The 22,091-nt window shown below is 36.5% G+C and overlaps 1 long non-coding RNA gene across 1 annotated transcript; it reads right to left on the reverse strand.

Moving 5' to 3' along the window:
• Nucleotides 1-317: 317 nt before the first annotated feature.
• Nucleotides 318-21,939, reverse strand: LOC118763555. The gene is made up of 3 exons (XR_004999313.1): nucleotides 19,598-21,939; nucleotides 16,690-16,691; nucleotides 318-329 (listed from the first exon to the last, which is right to left on the reverse strand). It is a non-coding gene; the product is annotated as an uncharacterized LOC118763555 (long non-coding RNA).
• Between the last annotated feature and the right edge of the window lie 152 nt (nucleotides 21,940-22,091).

The raw sequence follows: 22,091 nt of genomic DNA on the forward strand, positions 1-22,091 counted from the left end.
CTGTGCAGGGCCATTCGTTTACGCAAACCATTTTTTGTTTGGCCTATGTACTGCTCTTGACACCCGGCAGGTTAGTGAGTATATTAGGTTCTCCGAAGCACATGTGAAGTTGCTTTTCACTGTAAACCGTTGTCCCTGTTTGAAGGAGAACTCTGATCCCTCAATTAGATAGTCGCATATCCCGCATTGGGTCTTCCACATTTTTTTACTGTCGGCTTCTGTGTTGAGAGTGAATTCGGGCTTGTGTTAGGAGACTTTTCATGGATCTAGGCTGTCTTTTGCTTTTTGTGATCGTGTGTGGTTTGGGAGGATTGTGTTCATTCTGTGGTCTTTTTTTAGGAGGGGTATGTTTGGAGGATGTTGCCGAAGGCTTCGTTATTGAGAGGGTTGTGTGTGGAGATGTATGGTAAGGCTTTTGGTTGTAAGTTTTTCTTTGATTTGGGATGTCTCAGTTCCTTGATGTTAAGTTGAAGGGCACGTTGAATGCACTTGTCAATAAGTGAAGGTGGATAGTTCCTGGTGATAAGGGTATCTTTTAGTTCTTGTAGTCGTGTGTCTCTGGTGTTTGCGTTAGAGACTATAGTGCATATCCTTTTTGCTAGATTGAAGGGGATATTCATCCTGGTGTGTCTGGGGTGGCATGAATTGAATGGAAGATATTGCTTAGAGTCTGTAGGCTTATAGTATATGTCTGTTTCTTATATTATTAGCTTTTCTTAATGAGGATATCGAGGAAGGGGAGTTGTTGCTGGCTATATTCCATCGTGAATTGGATGTTTACGTCCAGTCCGTTTAAAATTTCCTGGAATTCTATGAGTGTTTTCTATATTTTTATGCCAAAGAATGAAACAGTCATCTAGATATCTCTTCCAGTTGTTTTCTATGTAGATGGAGAAAGGGCTGCCATATCTTTCTAGAACCTTACGATATAGACTGATCTCTAGGTATCCTATGACTAGGTTGGCAAAGGAGGGGGCCATTCGTGTACCCATCGCAGTCCCCGATTTTTCGGTAGAAGTTGTCATTGAAGGCGAAGAAGTTATTTTCCAGGATGAATTTAACCCCTTCTATCACGAATTCTTTTTTGATGCGGTGTGGTAGTTCGTTGGCGTGATTCTCTAGCCAGAATTGGATTGCCTCTAGTCCTAGGTTGTGGGGGATATTGGAGTAGAGGTTGACTACATCGAAGGATACCAGTATGGTGTTTTTGTTTATAGTATGCAATCTAGTATTCAATATAGTATTCAATCTAGCAAAAAGGATATGCACTATAGTCTCTAACGCAAACACCAGAGACACACGACTACAAGAACTAAAAGATACCCTTATCACCAGGAACTATCCACTTCACTTATTGACAAGTGCATTCAACGTGCCCTTCAACTTAACATCAAGGAACTGAGACATCCCAAATCAAAGAAAATTACAACCAAAAGCCTTACCATACATCTCCACACACAACCCTCTCAATAAGAAGCCTTCGGCAACATCCTCCACATCATACCCCTCCTAAAAAAGACCACAGAATGAACACAATCCTCCAAACACACACGATCATAAAAAGCAAAAGACAGCCTAGATCCATGAAAAGTCTCCTAACACAAGCCCGAATTCACTCTTCAACACAGAAGCCGACAGTAAAAAATGTGGAAGACCCAATTGCGGGATATGCGACTATCTAATTGAGGGATCAGAGTTCTCCTTCAAACAGGGACAACGGTTTACAGTGAAAGCAACTTCACATGTGCTTCGGAGAACCTAATATACTCACTAACCTGCTCCGGGTGTCAAGAGCAGTACATAGGCCAAACAAAAAATGGTTTGCGTAAACGAATGGCCCTGCACAGATCCCAGATAAAAATTCCCCAAAACAGAAAAATAGCTTTTAGCCAACACATAGATACTTGCGCCAACAAAAAAACACAAACTTCAGGATTTTCCCCCTCTACCAATTTAGGGACGATACAACCTCGAGACAACGAATAAGTAAAGAAAATCTCTTTATTACAAAATACAGGCCACTTCTTAACGGGTCTACGACAAACAATTAATATACCTCAACTTTAGAATAAAAGAAATATATACACACACAAATATTACATTCCATAGAATCCATTACTAATCAGCCCCATCACAGCTATACTTTCACCCATTCATATTCTCCCTTCTCTGTTTTTTTTCTTCTTCTTCCTCTTCTTCTTCATCATCATCATTATCATCATCATCGTCGTCATCATCATCACCACCATCATCATCATCATCTTCTCCTTCTCCTTCTTCTTCTTCTTCTTCTTCATCATCATCATCATCAACATCGTCATCTTCTTCTTCTACTTCTCCACCTTCTACCCCTTAACCTTGTCACTAATGCCTTTCAGTATAACGCCTACGCAAATTCCATAAACAATTCCTGAATTGAACTGCGACTGCTGTCCGCCACTGACCATTCAAAATACGACCATCAAGGCATTCCCAGATTTCCCCCCCCTCTCCACATCAGCCTTCTGCTTCTCTACCCTACCAAGAACTCACAACGACCTCGAACACACAAGTGCAAACAAGGGAGTCAGAGAAAGGCAGAATGCCACTTATATCTGAACACTACTATAGAAATATTCCTTTAAAAAAACTTTTCTTCTAATTTTTCTAAATTTAATTATTTAATCGTTACAGTTGAAAAGGTCTCAAAATGACCGAAACCGGTACTGAAAGATTCACTATAAAATTATCTTAGCATTTTCTATTTTTGACTTGTTTTTTCATATATATCAACTCGTGTGTTCCTTTCCACCCTTATATATATATATATATATATATATATATATATATATATATATACACATATATATATGAAAACGCAACTTTAATGCTACACGTTAGAAAACAATCAGAATAAGAATAAGAGGTGGTGGTTGTTGGAAAAAGAAGAAAAAAAGTGGTAGAATGGAGGAAAAAGAAAGAGAGAGAGAAAATAAAGATAGAAAAAGAGAGAGAAGATACGAGGTTCACTAAAGAAGGGTAGGATGAGTAGAAAATGAAAAAAAAAATAAGGAAAAGATAAAATGCATAAAAGCCAAGCGAACGCACACATAGAATGTACGTGCATACTCACTTAAGCAAATACTTATATACAATAGTAACACACATGTAAACACGCATACAAATATACAGATAAGCATATACGCATTTGTGTGTGTGTGTATATATATATATACACACACGCCATGATAGATCGCTAGCTCCTACACGCATTTTTTTTCTCACCTTGTTTCTCTCCTTGTTTTTTTCTGTGTAACTTTCTGTCGAAGAGCGTAGGCTCGAAACGTAAAAGACTTGTTACATTTCTATTCCTGAGCGCCATACTAATACATTTGTTTTTTTGTACTCCACCTGCCTTCGTCTTTTGTTTATTTTCGTAAACCTTCCCGTTATATATATATATATATATATATATATATATATATATATATATATTATATATATATATATATATATTATATATATATATATATATATTATATTCTTTTCTTTTATATATATATTCTTTTCTTTTATTCTTTTATTTGTTTCAGTCATTTGACTGCAGCGATGCTGGAGCACTGCCTAGTCGATCAAATCGACATATATATAAGAGAGAGATATAGATATATATTACTCTTTTATTTACTCTTTTACTTGCTTCAGTCATTTGACTGTGGCCATGCAGGAGCACCACCTTTAGTCGAACAAATCGACCGCAGAGCTTATTCTTTGTAAGCCTAGTACTTATTCTGTCGGTCTCTTTTACCGAACCGCTAAGTTACGGGGCCGTAAATACACCAGCATCGGTTGTCAAGCGATGTTAGGGGGACAAACACAGACACACAAACACATATATATATATATATATATATATATATATATATATTATATATATATATATATACATATATATATATATATATATATATATAATATAATATATATATATATATACTATTATAATATATACATACATATACATCTATATGCATGTATATATATATATATGTGTGGTGTATATATAATATATATGCATATATATATTGTGTGTATGTATATATATATATATATATATATATATATAACATATATACAACGGGCTTCTTTCAGTTTCCGTCTACAAAATCCACTCACAAGGCTTTGGTCGGTCCGAGGCTATAGTAAAAGTCCCTTGCCCAAGGTGTCACGCAGTGGGACTGAACCCGGAACCTTGTGATTGGTAAGTAAGCTACTTACCACACTGCCTCTCCTACGCCTATAATAGATCGTTAGCTCCTACACGCATTTTTTTCTCTCCTGTTTTTTTCTGTGTATCTTTCTGTCGAAGAGCGTAAAAGACTTTTTCTATTCCTGAGCGCTATACTAATACATTTGTTTGTTTGTACTCCACCTGCCTTCGTCTTTTGTTTATTTTCGTAAACTTTCCCTTTATATATATATATATATATAGTATATATATTATATATATATATATATAATATATATATATATGGTATGTGTGTGTGTGTGTGTGTGTGTATTATATATATATATATATATATATATTATGTATGTATGTATGTATGTATGTAATGTATGTATATGTATATATATATGCATGTAGTACATACATATATATGCATAAACAAACGTATATACGCCATAGCGTATATGCGCACACGAGTATATTTAAAACCGTTTGTCTGGTATATTAAATATTAAAATACTGTAACTTCAAATTATGGTTTGAGAAACAAAATCAATATTATAATTAAATTAAAAGTGTAATATAATATAATATAAATTTGGGCCTCGACGAAATTCAAATAAGATAATTTAGACTGCCGAAAATCGCCAAAGAATTTTTGCTAAGCTCATTAAAGCTCTGTCACCATCGCATTACAATCAATAATAATAATAATGATGATGATGATGATGATGATGATGATGATAAATAAATGAAATGGAAGTAATTAAGTAAACAATGAAAATAATAAAAATAATAATAAAATTATAATAAAGAATAAAATAAATCAAATCCATTCTGGTATTCGATGTCTTTAAAAACACATTTTGGTCGACTGTAGATACACGATATCTATTTAGGCGATTGTAAAATGGCTGCTAAAATGTACAATAAAAATCAAAATTGTTAGGTATACTGTAGGTTAAATAAGCAGGAGGATATGCGTGGATGGAAAGGGTTACTGAAAAGGTTATGGATGTATGGCGAAAGATTTCCAGTAAATGGACATATGATGAACTAAGAACAAAAATAAAAGCATGAAGAACGAATATACAGTGCGTGTTTATTTGGCAAAAAAAATTCCGAAATATTGCAATATCTGTTTCAACATACGATTTCACATCAATCTTGCAAAACAAATTCATAAACATGTGTGTGTGTGCGTGTGTGTACATATATATATGTATATATATATGTATGTATGTATATAGATTTATTTCTTTACTACCCAGATAGATAACACCACTTATGTCCATCTCCTATGTTCTGCCTTTAGGCCTTCACTTCGTACACGCCACTTCAATTCGATTCTCAGTCGAAAGACACCTGTTGTTTCTTGTTGTTTGTATTCGTAATTGTGTACCATGTTCTCCGTCTTTTTTTTTTTTTTTTTTTGTCTTTTATGCCGTACACATTCGCTAGCTTTTTTTTTTGCCCTTAGCTTAGATTTTTGGTGGAGCAACCAGATCGAACCATCTCAAGTGTAACTGCTCGAAATGGTCGTGACTTCTGGAATTTGACTGAGGAAAGAAAGCCACGAATGACACGTCTTTTTTTTTTTTTGCCTGTCCTAATTGTTGTTTCTCTTGTCCGCCTTTGTATCGTCTATCTGTCCGAATGTTTTATTGTCCTCTATTGCGCTTTTTTTCCATTTTTATATGCATATATATATATATATATATATATATATATTATATATATATATATATTATATATATATATACGACGCAGTGTCTATAAAAGAAAATCGTTAAACGACCATATCTAGGACATCAAGTTACGACCCTGAAGAAACTGCATCGTTTTTATAATAGGGTTGCAATTACAACGTTTATTATTGGTGCAATTGAAGCATGCGTTGGTCTGAAAGGCAATATATATTTATAGAATGAATGGTAATGCTATTGCTATTTTCGAGTAATCTTTATTTTCATATTGTCAAAATATATATATATATATATATATATATATAGGCGCAGGAGTGGCTGTGTGGTAAGTAGCTTGCTCACCAACCACATGCGTGGCACCTTGGGCAAGTGTCTTCTACTATAGCCTCAGGCCAATCGAAGCCTTGTGAATGGATTTGGTAGACGGAAACTGAAAGAAGCCCGTCGTATATATGTATGTCTGTGTGTGTGTGTGCGTATGTTTGTGTGTCTGTGTTTGTCCCCCCAACATCGCTTGACAACCGATGGTGGTGTTTTTTACGTCCCCGTAACTTAGCTGTTCGGCAAGAGAGACCGATAGAATAAGTACTATGCTTCCAAAGAATAAGTCCTGGGCTCGATTTGCTCGACGAGAGGCGGTGCTCCAGAATGGCCGCAGTTAAATGACTGAAACAAATAAAAAAGAGTTAAAGAGTATATGCGTGTGTATATATGTATTATAAGGTCTATGTATGTATGTACATATAAGGAGTGTGTGTGAGTATATAAATATATATATATGTATATATATATTTCGTTTTTGGATTTGGTTTGCAAGATTCTTTATGTGAGTTCGTGTGTTGAAGCATAAATAAAAGAAGGAAATAAGTGGAAATTTTATCGGTGAGTGTGTTAAATTATAAGGCACTAAAAGAGAATGACTTTCCCCAGACACAACAGTGTGTGTGTGTGTGTGTGTGTGTGTGTGTGTGTGTGTGTGTATGTATGAGGGGTGTATGAAAAGTTTTGAGCCTTGAAGTCTTGTACCATGTTTTATTTGTTTTGTTTTTAGGCTCAAGACTTTTCATACACCCCTCGTATCTATGTATGTATGTATGTATGTATGATGTATGTATGTATGTATGTATGTATGTATGTATATTAGGGTCTGTCAGAAAGTTTCTGTAATGCTACAATAATGCCAGTTTGTGATAAAGATAAAAGACTGAGAATAATAAAAGAAGTAAAACAATGGCAAAGGTTTATAGCTTTACTTTCGATTTCACTATGTCGGTTTCACAAAGCTTTTTATCAAGAGAAAAAATGGAAATTACGTTTAGCTCTGATCTCCATGGTTATGTGGCAACGAGGGATTCAGCTTGAAATAGGAACACTAAATTATATGTAAAATGAAGAAATGTTGTGTTATCGGAACTATAGCTATGCAGATGGAACATTAAATAACGATAATGGCTCCAACAAAGCTATTGAAGTGTAGCATCAGACATTATATATATAAGTCCAATTTGCTAAAATGATATTTTGGAATAATAATAATCCTTTCTACTAAAGGCACAAGGCCTGAGATTTTGTGGGAGGGGAGTAGTCGATTGACCTCAGTGTGTCACAGGTACTTAATTTATCGTCCCCGAAAGGATGAAAAGCAAAGTCGACCTCGGCAGAATTTGAACTCAGAATGTAACGACAGGCAAAATAGCGCTATGCATTTCCTCCAGCGTGCTAACGATTCTACCAGCTCACTGCTTTAATACTTAATAATGATAATAATAACCCTTTCTACTAAGAGCACAAGGCCTGAAATTTGGGGGTAAGGGACTAGTCAATTACATCGGCCCCAGTACTCAACTGGTACTTATTTTATCGACTCCGAAAAGCAAAGTCGACCTCGGCGGAATTTGAACTCAGAACGTAAGGACGGAAGAAATGCCGCTAAGCATTTTGTCCGACGTGCTGACGATTCTGTCAGCTCACCGCGATGATAATAATAATAATAATCCTTACTACTATAGGCTCAAGGCTTGAAATTTGGGAGGAGAGGACTAGTCGATTACATCGACCCCAGTATTTCACTGGTACTTAATTTATTGACCCCGAAAGGATGAAAGGCAAAGTCGACCTCGACGGAATTTAAACTCAGAACGTAGAGACACACAAAATGCCGCTAAACATTCCCTCCAGAGTGTTAACGATTCTGCCAGCTTGCCACCTTGAATAATAAGAATAATAATAAGGATTTCTTTATTAACCACAACGGGTTTACTTTAAGAAAAACATTATGGACAGTACAGGACAAAACAAAAAATGTGAGTGTGAGTGTGTGTGTGTGTGTGTGTGTGTGTGTTGTGCGGATTATGCGTGTATACAAGATTAACACAATGAAACAAAACAAAAATATTTAACATTATCTAATCCTCAAAAGGGAGGAGACGTTCAAGGGCTGCTCATGGGAAAACCCTATAAAAGCCATGGGTACCCTGACTTTTGGGGAAAGTGTCTTTTTCCTTTCCTTTTCTCCAACTACAGGCGTATGCTCAGGACAGGCCCGTTCACTCTCACTGTTCTCGCCACTTTCATCCACCTTTTAGCAAACTGGCTTGAAGACAACACTTCCCTCTCTATCCTTATTTTCCTCTTCAAGTCAAACTTGAGGAAGATGATCGGGGATTGGCCAAAGAGAAAAGTGTTTGTCTTCAGCCCCTTCAATCTCGTCCACTATATAACCTCTTTCGCCATGAACATCAGGCATATAAAGTCAGCCTTCCCTACCCGATTAAAGGAAGGCGGCGGGGCGATCTTCACGATGGATTCAGTTGACAGCCGGATCCGTCCTACATACGACAGCAGATGTTTGACATAAACTCACAGGTCAGCAAATCTCTGGTACTGGACAACTGCATGCAGAACCGTCTCGTCGCCCTGTGCGCATCTCGGACATGCTCAGCTGACGGCACTTCTGTGCCTGGAAAGTGTATCTCGAACAGGCAAAGCACCCGGTAGCACTGCAAAGCCGGAGATTTTTGGAAATTATTCATCGGTCCCGAGCCGAATGTTCTCCGGAAAAGAGCGGCTAGCTGATCTTCTATTTCTATACTACCCACAGGGGGGGGGCTAAACACAGAGGGGACAAACAAGGACAGACTAACGGCTTAAGTCGATTATATCGACCCCAGTGCGTAACTGGTGCTTAATTTATCGACCCCGAAAGGATGAAAGGCAAAGTCGACCTCGGCGGCATTTGAACTCAGAACGTAGCGGCAGATGAAATAGCGCTAAGCATTTCGCTCGGCGCGCTAACGTTTCTGCCAGCTTACCGCCTTAAGAGCGGCTAGCTGATCTTCTTCGATGTCCAAGGTCTCCCCAAGAACGTTGTCGCACTTTCCCTCCATTAATCCTCTATAAAACACTAAAATGGACGTTCCCCTATCGCAGTGTCTAACTGGCTGAGGGTTGTGAGCGCTTGAAGACATTCCACTTTCTAAATGCCTTCTCTAGGTCTCTGTTTCACCTAGGACTGCAGCTCCGTTAAAGAAACCAGCTGGAAGCACTGGAGATGTCGTAGCCTCAGTGCATGTCTGCACACCATCAACCACAGCATGCCCAGGCCACCACGCGTCCGTTTCACAAGAAGCGGAAGAGTATACGCTCCAACGTTTAGCCGGGAAAATGCACGACGGTCAAACGATAGGAGATGACGGACGCGATGTACGCGTTACCCACCTCTTCTCGACCTTTCAAGGATAACTTCCTCTCGGCTCATTTCTGGGTGAGAATAGTCACCCTGCTGTTACCTCATCCCAGTTTTTGCCCATCTGGAGATCCGGACCATACCAGACCTCGAGCAATTTAACTGATCCGTCCGTTCAGCGCCGAACGACGCATTTGTACTGCACGGACTTGCTTTTCCAGGTGCTGAGCCGCAAGACCACTGATTTTTTTCCTGCTTAATCGTCGCTCCTGATACCGCCTGAATTACGACGAAAACGTATGCCTATTCGACGTATGTGGAATTAGAGCTAGTGAGAGTTGCAGGGTGTTGTCTCACAGTTGCTGACAGTAAACTTCATGTCTCCGCTGACCAAGGTTTTAGCTGGTCAACCAGACTTCGTTCTCATTGAGTCGTCACCATGTGACTGAACTCGTTGAGTCGTCACCGACTGATTTTTGCTTGGAGTGTTCTTGCTTTTATAACTATAGATAGACATATCATTGAGAACAATAGATTTAGTTGGTGGTCTTGTTATCTCTATTCTGTTTTTTTTTATTTTTGTGAAGTACAAGTGACATTATTTCGGCCTAGCTAAAAGCAATCTGACGAATGTCAAACTGCTGTCACAGAAAAACCATTGTTCCACTGTGGGAAAAGTTCTGTTGCAGTGTTAATTTAAATTTGGCTATGGTGGATCGAATCCCCTTCATGCTTGCAAGATCCACTACATATATTATATATATATATATATATATATATATATATATATATATATATATATATATATATATATATATATATGATATGATATATGTATATATATATTTGTTTCAGCCATTTGACTGCTGGAGCACTGCCTTGTGTATATGTATATAATTTATATATATATATATATATATATATATATATATATATAAAGAGAGAGAGAGAGAGAGTGGGAGACAGACAGGGAGATAGGCAAACAGACTGGCAGGCAGACTGACAGACTATTACTATTTTACGACTACGTATTTGTTTTGTAAGATTCCAGGTGTTGTTCATTTTCGTGAATAAAATCTATAAGGATATATCTATAAATGATAGAAGCATATTTCTTATCAAGCTATAAAATAGTAAATTATTCAAAATGGTTTTACTATAAAATAAAGGCAAAAATAAAAAGAGAAATAGATTAGAATATTTAAAACGATAGATAAACCTAACATTATATGATTAATTTATTTACATTGTACAAAAGTTACCTCCCTTGTAGCACAAACCGATAACGCCTCAATTAACAATACTTCGCCTGATAAAAAAAAAAAAGCTATGAGGTATATACTCTTTTACTCTTTTACTCTTTTACTTGTTTCAGTCATTTGACTGCGGCCATGCTGGAGCACCGCCTTTAGTCGAGCAAATCGACCCCGGGACTTATTCTTTGTAAGCCCAGTACTTATTCTATCGGTCTCTTTTGCCGAACCGCTACCATAAATATGTCATCACAGTGAAAGTTAACCCAAAGTAAACAACGGCAGAAGACGAAGAACGAACCTTTTCATCTTTACATTCTTTTATCCGTTTACTTGTTTTAGTCATTTCACTGCAGCCGTGCTGGAATACTATCTTCAGGGTTTTTTTTTAGTTGAACAATCGATACCAGGACTTATTTTCTAAGCCTAGTGCTTATTTTATCTGTTTCTTGTGCCAAGCCGCTAGATTACGTGGACGTAAGCACGTCAGCACCGATTGTCAAGAGGTGACGGGACACACCACACACACACCACACACACATTCTTTTAGCCTTTCACTTGTTTCAGTCATTTGACTGCGGCCATGCGGGAGCACCACCTTCAGTCGAACAAATCAACCCCAGGACTTATTCTTTGTAAGCCTAGTGCTTATTCTATTGGTCTCTTTTACCAAACCACTATGTTACGGGGATGTAAACACACCAACATCGGTTGTCAGGCGATGATGTTGAACAAACACAGACACATGAGTATATATATATATAGTATATATATGTGTGTGTGTGTGTTATATTATATATATGTGTTATATATATATATATATATATATCTGTAAATATAAATTTGACATGGGTGATTCTTTCTTGTCTTGGGAGTCACGGTCAAACGGCTGGGGGGATACTATGCCTACGCAGACTTATTGAAGAATCAAAAGCATTTAATCGCGATCTTGCAATGGTATTTGTAGACTTTTCTAAAGCGTTCAATTCTGTAGATAGGTACAAGATGTTTGAAATCCTTAAGCTCTATGGGATACCAGACAAAATCATTTCTGCCATCTAGGTCCTCTACACAGATACGTCTTCAACCATCTTAACCCCTGACAGAGAAACATCATCTTTCTCAATCAAAGCCGGAATACTGCTGGGAGACACACTCGCCCCATTTCTTTTCATCATTGTTGTTGATTATGTGCTACGTATGTCAGTTGATACCATCTCTGGCAAGGGCTTTGAAATAAAACCAAGAAGAAGTTCCAGACACCCAGCTGAGTACTTGACAGACACTGACTTTGCTGACGACATCGCTCTTATCAGTGATTCTCTCTCCAATGCCCAGTCTCTTTTACAATCTCTTGAACAAGCCTCAAATTGTGTAGGTCTTTACCTTAATGAGGCCAAGGCTGAATACATAAACAAGTGCCTGTCCAACAGTGATTGCATCATCCATACTCTTAACAATGCGCCCTTAAATATGGTTTCTGATTACAAATATCTTGGGTCATACATATCATCATCTGGAAAAGACTTTCTAACTAGAAAGGGTATGGCCTGGTCAGCCTGTAATGACATGCATAAGATCTGGTCATCAAATCTAAGAAGAGACTTCAAACTTGAAATCTTCAAAGCCACAGTCGAACCAATTCTACTATATGGCTCAGAAACCTGGACGTTATCAAAGAAGCTTGAGAGGCAGTTGGATGGAACCTACACTCGCCTCCTTATGAGAGCACAAAATCTCTTGTGGAAGCGCCATCCAACCAAAATGCAAATATATGGGAAACTACCACCTATGTCATCTCTTGTGAAAGGTAAGAGAGTCCAGTTTGCTGGACATAGTTGTAGAGCTGAAAAAGAGGTAATTTCTACTCTTCTCCTCTGGAAGCCATCTACTCGCAATACCAGAGGGCGCACACTCTCCTACCCTGATGTAATCTCCAGGGATACAGGCATCCAGCAACAGGACCTCTGTAATGCCATGATGGACCGTGAAGTCTGGCATAGCATGGTAAATTCCATTGTCTCAACCACGGTCGAACAGTGATGATGATGATGGGTGGAATTGCGTGAAAAATTACACAGATGTGTAGAATGATCCGGTGATGATGCTGGGCTTTGTATTTTTGTCTTAGCACCCATGGTTACTAAGATAATCTACTACAATTACACTCTTGTGGTTCTGAATGAGAAAGGAAGGGATGAGATACATGAATAAGGAAGGATGGGGTGATGTCAAACTGGATAGTGTGATGCTTAGTGCCTCAATAGGTCTTAATCCATCCCTGCTCCCACTGTATCAGAGTGTGGATTCGATCTTGAAGTCACATGTTTGTGAAATGAACTTACAGAAGAATAATCACAGTCCCGCGGGCTTTCATACAGTGTCAGTTTACTTAATTTCCTTCCAATGTGTCGGAGTGTGGGTTGGATCTTGAAGCCACATGACTGCAAAATGAACTTCTCAAAACACATGACCATACCTGGATTCCTCTATAAACCAAGACATTTTTCAATTTTGAGATTTTATCAAAATTTTATCTTACTCATTTGTATTACATTGTTACTACTTTCAGGTTTCTGCATTTTTATTCATCATGCTTCTTCATCATCTTTATGAGTTGTAACTGATCTCACTATAGTAATAACATATTACATAGCTTCATTTTATTTATTCATTTATTTTCTTGTTTCAGTCATTAGACTACTATGGTCATGTTGGAACACCGTCTTGAAGAATTTTAATTGACTGAATCGACCCCAGTATCTATTTTTTAAAGCATGGTACTTATTCTATCAAGCTCTTTTGCTGAACCATTAAGTTATAGGAACATAAACCGGTTGTCAAGCATTAGTGGAAGAGCAACACACACACTTGTACATACATTTATATATAAAATTAGAAAAAAACCACCTTTTATCAATTCAAAATAAACAATTAAATTACACCATCTAGAAAATTACATATAATAAAAATATTAAAATCAAAATAACAATAAAATACCAATGATTAAGTAAATTGCAAAAAAAATAATTACCTATATAATTATATGTTTTTTGGGGGTTTTTTGCAATATACTTGATCATTGGTATTTTATTGTTATTTTGATTTTAATATTTCTATTATATGTAATTTTCTAGATGGTGTAATTTAATTGTTCATTTTGAATTGATAAAAGGTGTTTTTTTTCTAATTTTTTATAAGTATATTATATTGTGTGAAATTTGATTTAGTATTTCTAAATTGAATTTTTTTCCCTGTAAGTTTGGATTAATATTCCCTCAAATAATTATTATATATATATATATATATATATATATATATTATGACCGGCTTCTTTTAGTTTTCATCTACAAAATCCACTCACAAGCCTTTGATTAGAAGACACTGGCACAGAATGCCACATAGTGGGATTGAAACTGGAACAATGTGGTTGGGAAGCAAACTTCTTATGAAACAGCAATGCCTTGCCTATATCTTTCAACAAATTGTGAAAATATCCAAGAATCTGGGAGGTTTAGAAAAGTACATAAATGCTTCATTGTTAAACTAATAATGCTTAAGACATGCACAGCCTTTTTCAAGAAGCTGGCAGCATATGACATGGCTCAGGCATGCCATTCAGAAAGGCCTGTGGTCCACATTTTGCCCATGACTGGTTTAGATTCAAACTTACAAGGTTCCTACAAATTACAGTGATTCCTTGCTACTTCACAGTTCGACTATCACGGATTCATGGCTTCGCGGATTTTAAATATATATATATATATGAGAATCGAAATCAATCAACATCAATGGAAATTGCAGCTGAGATACCAGTGCTGGTGGCACGTAAGAGAACCATCCGAACGTGGTCATTGCCAGTGCCGCCCTGACTGGCCTCGTGCCGGTGGCACGTAAAAAGCACCATCCATTCGTGACCGTTGCCAGCCTCACCTGGTCCCCGTGCCGGTGGCACGTAAAAAGCACCATCCGATCGTGCCCTTTTGCTAGACTCGTCTGGCACCTGTGCCGGTGGCACGTAAAATGCACCCACTACACTCACGGAGTGGTTGGCGTTAGGAAGGGCATCCAGCCGTAGAAACATTGCCAGATCAGACTGGGCCTGGTGCAGCCTTCTGGCTTCCCAGACCCCAGTTGAATCGCCCAACCCATGCTAGCATGGAAAGCGGACGCTAAACGATGATGATGATGATGATGATGATGAACATCTAAATTTTTTCATTAAATCCATAAAAATAATAAATATTATTTCCTAGTCCAGGAACAACAAAACAAGCGCAAAATAGCAAAAAAGCATATACAGGGATATTTGAACTTTAGACGGGCTGTGATTGGTGCATTGGAGAGAGACGACGAATCCCGAGGTGCAATGGAGAGAGTCATAAATCCCTAAAAGATGCTCTTTGAACGGAAAAGAAGCAGCAGCAGCAACTTCCTATCACAATGTTTTTGCAGCCTCACAAAAAAGAGCCAGTTCCTGCTGATACTACTACAGTTGCACCTTCGGAAAAGAAGTATCCCAGGAAAGGGCACCGCTGTCAGCTTCATCATCATCATCATTTCTACTGTGCAGCAAATTCATCACCATCATCATTCAAATTTTACTTCAACTTCTTTCGTGTTGAGTACAATAACAATCTATTTTTTAAATCTAAAGTGTTATTGCTTAACAGTTGTCCTTGTTATTAATAGACTACTGTAATGGGTGGGTTTTTAACAGTACAGGAAGGGTTTTTAACAGTACAGGAAGGGTTTTAAAAGTCCAAATACACATTAAATAAACACTGTATGTATGGTGTCCCTACTTCGCGGAAATTCAGTTATCGCGGCTGGTCTCGGAACCAATCTACCGCGATAAACGAGGGATCGCTGTACAATGGCCAGCAATTCGTGGGGTGGGGGTGGATAAGTCGATTACATCGACCCTGGTGTTCAGCTGGCACTTATTTTATCGATCCCGAAAGGATGAAAAGGTAATGTCGACCTCGGCAAAATTTGGACTGAGAATGTAAAATCGGACGAAACGTCACAAAGCATTTCGTCCGGCATTGTCCCAAGTCTGCTCGTTCGCCGCCTTAATTTGAAGCCAATATTAACTAAGTACTTTCATGCAGATAGCATTTCTGACTCATTCAGCATTGCTAAGATCTAAGGGAAATAACTCGTGGAAGTTTTACTGCTAATACCACCAAATACGCATTCAAATTGAAACAAGAAAATTTATTTGAAAACTAAGGGCAATTATCAAAGGAATTTTTGAATAAAATCGAATTATTATATTGTAAATGTATACATAAAAATTCAAGGATGTTTTTGTTTGCTTTTCATTCATTCATTTGGTTAGCAGATTAATAACGAAGAAGCGCCTCTATTTCTTTATAAAAAGGGAATTTTTTTATCAGAATCAACATACGACAGCTGTTGAGACTCAATGAATATTGAAGAACAAGACAAAACGACAAACGTTTGATATTAACATTTAATACTTGGAACATTACATATAATCAAAATGGCAAAATAGAAATGCAAGAAAATGTTGGCGTTGAAGTTAAAATATGAAATATGAATTAACCATTTCTCAAATATTTCAGCAGGATGTATTTTCGTTAGCTTTATTTTTTATTTATTTTTTTTTTTTTTTTTCAAATAATAAAATATAAAATTTAGTAAGGTGTTCTTTTTATTTTCTGAAAATTTTTTTTGTTTTTTGTGGAGGAGGGGGAATATGTTTAAAATTTTTTTAAAAGCAATAAAATTCTAATATATTCACATAACATTCATACCATAGTTTCATATTTTTTTTGCTTAAAATGCATATGGACTGACATTTTTCATTACTACTAAGTGCCAAACATGAGCTACCTCTTCATGCTGAATATCTGTAGTGCCCCACATAATGAAATATAGTAGCAATTGTAAACGATGAAAAAAAAGAAAGGGGTGAGGTATTGAATCCCAGTCTTTCTCACTTCATATATCATCATTCCTCTCTGACAAGTTGTATAGTATTTTTTTAATGGTTCACTCAAAGAAAGAATCAATGGTCTTTGCTGAATCACATAGACTCATAGGGCTAGTTTCCTAGATTCTATGGCATACATGTTCTTCCCACTGGATGGGATGCCAGTCCATCGCAGGATAACTCGCTTTGCCAGCTGAGTGGATGGAATAATGAGAAATGAAGAATTTTGCTCAAGAACAGAATGCATCATCCAATCCATGAATTGAAACCACAATCTTACGATCATAACTGCAACACCCTAACCACTATGCTATGTTCCTCCATATAGAAAGAATAGGGAAGCCTTTTCCCTAGCCAGCCCTCCTGGACTTGTACTGAAAGAGTGAAAGAGAAGAGGAAACCATGCATGTTAAAACGAGAAACCTGGATCTAGTGAAGATGCAAGTAAATTCGAGGAATACCAAAAAAAAAAAAAAAGAAAGAAGGAAAAAAATAAAGAAAAAGACAACCTACAACAGGAACAATTTTCTTTTAAGTCTGGAAAGTCTAAAACAAAAAGAATTCTTTTTTTAACAATTATGGAGTTCCTCTGACAATAACCTGAACTGAAAATTTTAGTAAAGGTTATAACCAATGAGTAGACAGGCATACTGATAGATATCTAGTTTCTCAGCATTTAAAGATTCAATTGTGATAATATGTACCATTAAGATAATGGGGCTCATAGAATTCCTTATACCCAATTCCCTTACCAAATGAATTTTAACTAAGAAATAAATTCTTCTCAAATCAATTCCCTTACCAAATGAATTTTAACTAAGAAATAAATTCTTCTCAAATCAAATCGAAGGTTAATCTGGTTCCATAAAAGTTGAAAGAAAATATTCCACCAAAAGATGAAGCAATGAGTCTGGCAGTTTTACAATTTGGTGTCAAAAATATTCTGCAACTGCTAAGAGCAGTTGGTAATAGTTTACTACCCCACAGATTTCCAGTTTCCTATTTTCCGTTACTTTACTGCATGTGTAGAAAGGGAATGTGAATCCCCACCTGACTTTTAGCTATCACAATGATGAATCTTTCAAATACTTATACACCTCTCTGTCAGCATGGGCAAATCAAATGCTATACCACAGATGTCATGACCCAGCTAACCAAATTTTGGAGCACAGGAGTATAAGTCAATTTATATTACAGGCTCTCAAGAGAATGAAAGGCAAAGTGAGCAATCAATCTCAGTTGGATTTAAACTTGGGACCAAATAGAGACAAAGTTTTAATATCGTTTTTAAATTTTGGTACAAGGCCAACAATTTCAGGGAAGGAGCTAAGTAAATTACATTAACCCCAGTGCTCAGTTGGTATTTATTTCATCGACCCCAAATTAATGAAAGACAAAGTCAATCCTATTGCCATTTGAACTCTGAGCATAAAAACAGACAAAATGCTGATAAACATTTTGTCCCGCATGCTAATGACTCTGCCAGCTCACTAACTTACAATGTTCTAATACTGATTTCAAATTTTGGCACAAGGCCAGCAATTTCAAGGGAGGAGTAAGTTGATTACATCAACCCCATTATTCAACTGGTACTTATTTTATTGACCCTGAAAAGAGAAAAGGCAAATTTGACCTTAGTAGAAATTGAACTCAGGACATAAAGATAGATGAAATGCTACAAAGCATTTTGCTTGGCATGTTAACGATTCTGCCAGCTCACTGCCTTCCAATGCTCTAATATAGCAATGCATTTAATGTAATATTCTACAAGTCCATACATTACTGTAACATATTAATTGGTGAATAATCAAGAAACAGATATTGTGAATCAGACAAAGGTAAATGTAATGGAAGCCAGTTATGAGCAACAAAATATTTTTTTTAAAAAGTATCCCCAACTCCAAGTTAAAACTGAAGGATAACAGATAAGTAATGCATACAATTATGATGTGGAATATGCTTTCAGGGATAGTAACAATGATTGAAAGCAAGAATGGAATCAAATAGTTCTTAGCCATTACTTACTCAGATCCACTGAAATCACTTTTAAAACAAAGATAGTATACTTGATAACATGATGGTGATGGTAACAAGAATTTAGCGTTTTGGCCACAGACACAGAGTTATTAACAGAACATGAACCATTGACCTTTAAGCCAATAGGTCTGACATGCAACAGACTAAGGGAGAGGAGGGGGTAGCTAAATTGTCTGTCTAGATTACTGGTTAATGTTGAGGTGTTATTGTTAGGTTGCCATTCCTTCCCTATCTCTCTCCCATTACTCAGTATATTCCCAATTGCTATTATCAATTCACTGGAAGCTAATTTACACCTTTTTACTTTCCCTACACAGTAAGTTGTCCCCCAACATCCATCATGGTTCAGTTACAAGATATCTATTGTCTACCCTCCCTTCCTACCAGTTTGTATTAATATCTCAACTCCTCTCATACCTATTTGTCACTAAATGCCTCCTTCCTCTCTCTTTCTACCATTCATGTTGGGTCTCTTACTCTTCCTTTTTTTCATTTTCAATCACTTTACTCCCATCTCTCTCTCTCTCTATCCCACTTCCTCTTCCTCCTAATAAGATTGGTCCATCTCACCTTTACAGAAAAACCTGACATTTGATCCTAAGCAATTTATTTTCTTAAAATTGAAGGTCAGGTCAAATGGCAGCTTTAAAACATCAACTTCCACATAACTAATTGTCTTATCTCTGTTTCTCTCATGTACATTGTCTCCCTACATGGTGAGTGGTGACAAGGAACAGCAGGAAAGACTGTGAAAGACAGGTTGAAAATAATTAAGATAGGCAGATAGTTCAATAACTAAACATCAGACATAGAGACTTTGAGACTAGGCAGACCTTTACACAAGTGCACAGCTAGGCAGACTTTTAGACAAGCACTAGATTGTGTGGATAGATGAATTATTAACTGCAGTTATTAACATGCAGACTTGCTAATTGTCATACTTCACTGCCCAGTGTCAGATTATTGAGGAGGAAAGGGAGTGTAACCCTCTAGTCTCAAGGGAAAACAAAAATGCAGTTAATAGCTTTTTCTAAATTAGGTACATCATTTAATCACTGTATTACATGCTTGCATGGGTTGGACAAAGGCCAGCAATTTTGAGGGAAGGGTATCAATTACATCAATCCTAACACTTGACCGACACTTTATTTCAACTGCAAAGAAATGGAAGCCAAAACTGACCTCAGATTCGAGCTCAGACCATAAAGGACTGGACCATATTTGATAAGGCATTTTCCCCACTGACACTAATAATTCTGTGAATCCTTCACCCTCTTAATATATTACTGTACCTCTTGTTGTTTTGTTTCATTGATGTTTGTGATATTTTCAGTAATTTTCTTTTGTACCTTATGATTTTTTTAATGAAATGATGATGGTAATTTAGGGGAAAAAAATTCAATAGAAAAGCCACAACTGGACAAAGCACCCATGTGGTTGCTCAACCTGCTAGAAATATCAGTCAAATTTATCTCAAAAGTAAGGCACAATAGACAAACTAATCCTTGATCTACAAAAAGATAAGACAGTCATTGATAGAATACCTTTGATCATGGATCATGGATCTAATTTATTATGGTTAACTTGGGCTTAAACTAAAAAACTATTAATTATATCATCAGCAAGAGATTTGGAATAGATAAGTAGGTTGTTGAGATGTTCTTGTTTTTACCAAAAGCCTTAATTTCATAATAGGTTTTGCCCAAAGAATAAAACTGCATTTCCATTTTGAACTTTCCCGTAATTTGTTCAATTGTTTTATCACAGGGGAATTAAATAATAGAAGCTTTAGTGGCTTAACCTGGAGCAAATAAAGGTGAAATTAACAAACAAGCCTAGGAAGAAGAGGAAAAACATTCTCTCCATCGGAAGCATTTTGGTAATAAGAGAAAATGGGAATTCTTCATAATGCTCCTTTTTATTTTATTTATATGGATAATATGAAGTAGTGCCATAAGCTTTCCTGAGACAGCAAGAATGGAGAGGAGAGGAAAGGAGCAGAAACCACAACTTATCAGACAATCCATCAATAGGTTTCAACACAGTTTCTTCTACCCAAGTTAATTTACATGACTTGGATTAAGCTGAGAATGTGATAGAAGATATTTACTCAGGATGCTGTGCAGCTGGACTAAATATAGAATATCAAGTGACCATGAAGCAAAGATAACCACATAGTCATGCCTGCACCTACAAGAGATATAAAGGAGCTAACTCACCCACACATTCAGTCACATTTAAAAATGAAACAAGCCAACAGAATTGTTTTGTGACGTTATTGAAAAACATACTATAACAGTCCCAACTTTGATTTCCATACAACAATAAACATCCAGGCAGTAAGTCAGTTGGTACTTTCACCATTAAATCAACAACACCTCTTCAATAAAATACAATTCTCTCTTGTTGGAAGATGATTTTTTTGTTCCCCAGTTATAATCATATTATGACAACAGTTATTAATAGCAATTATAAAAATAGCAGTTTATGATAATGAAAATAAAATTCTTAAAAATGATATTCCATGAATTCTTTTGAGGAAGGGGGTTGCTTTTTTTTACTTTTTTATTTTTTTTACTTTTTTATTTTTTTTTTTTTTACTTTTTTATTTCTTTTTACTTTTACTTTTTTGTTAAGGCACAAAATTCTGTTGACAATCCAAATACAATGAAAAAATATGCAAGAAGCTAAAATATATAATTTATTAATAATAAAAAATATAATAATTAAAATAATACTAACAATACCAAAAATAAATATCTTAAACATTGGCAAAAGGCCATAACTTTTGAGAGCAGAAACAGCTGATTAAATTGGCCTCAGTACTTATTTTATTGAATTTGGAAGGTTGAAAGGAAGCTTAGGTTTTAACTCAGTAAGTAAGGGGCAATAACAAAATTTAACAAAGCATGTTGCTCAATGCTTTAGTAATTCTCACAATCTAATGCCCTCATAACAACAAAAATAATGGCAGTCACACTAATAATAATAATAATAATAATAATAATAATGATAATAATAATCCTTTCTACTGCAGGCACAAAGCCTGAAATTTTTAGTGGGGGTGGTGTTAGTTGATTATATCAACCCCAGTACTCAACTGATACTTATTTCACTGACCTCAAAAGGATGAAAGGCAAAGTCAGCCTCAGCATCATTTGAACTCAGAACATAATCAAAATGCTTATTGGCATTTTGTACAGTGTGCTAATGATTCTGCCAGCTCGCCACTCTTTGTAAC

Source organism: Octopus sinensis, linkage group LG1 (genome assembly GCF_006345805.1).
Source record: "Octopus sinensis linkage group LG1, ASM634580v1, whole genome shotgun sequence".
NCBI classification, from domain to species: domain Eukaryota; kingdom Metazoa; phylum Mollusca; class Cephalopoda; order Octopoda; family Octopodidae; genus Octopus; species Octopus sinensis.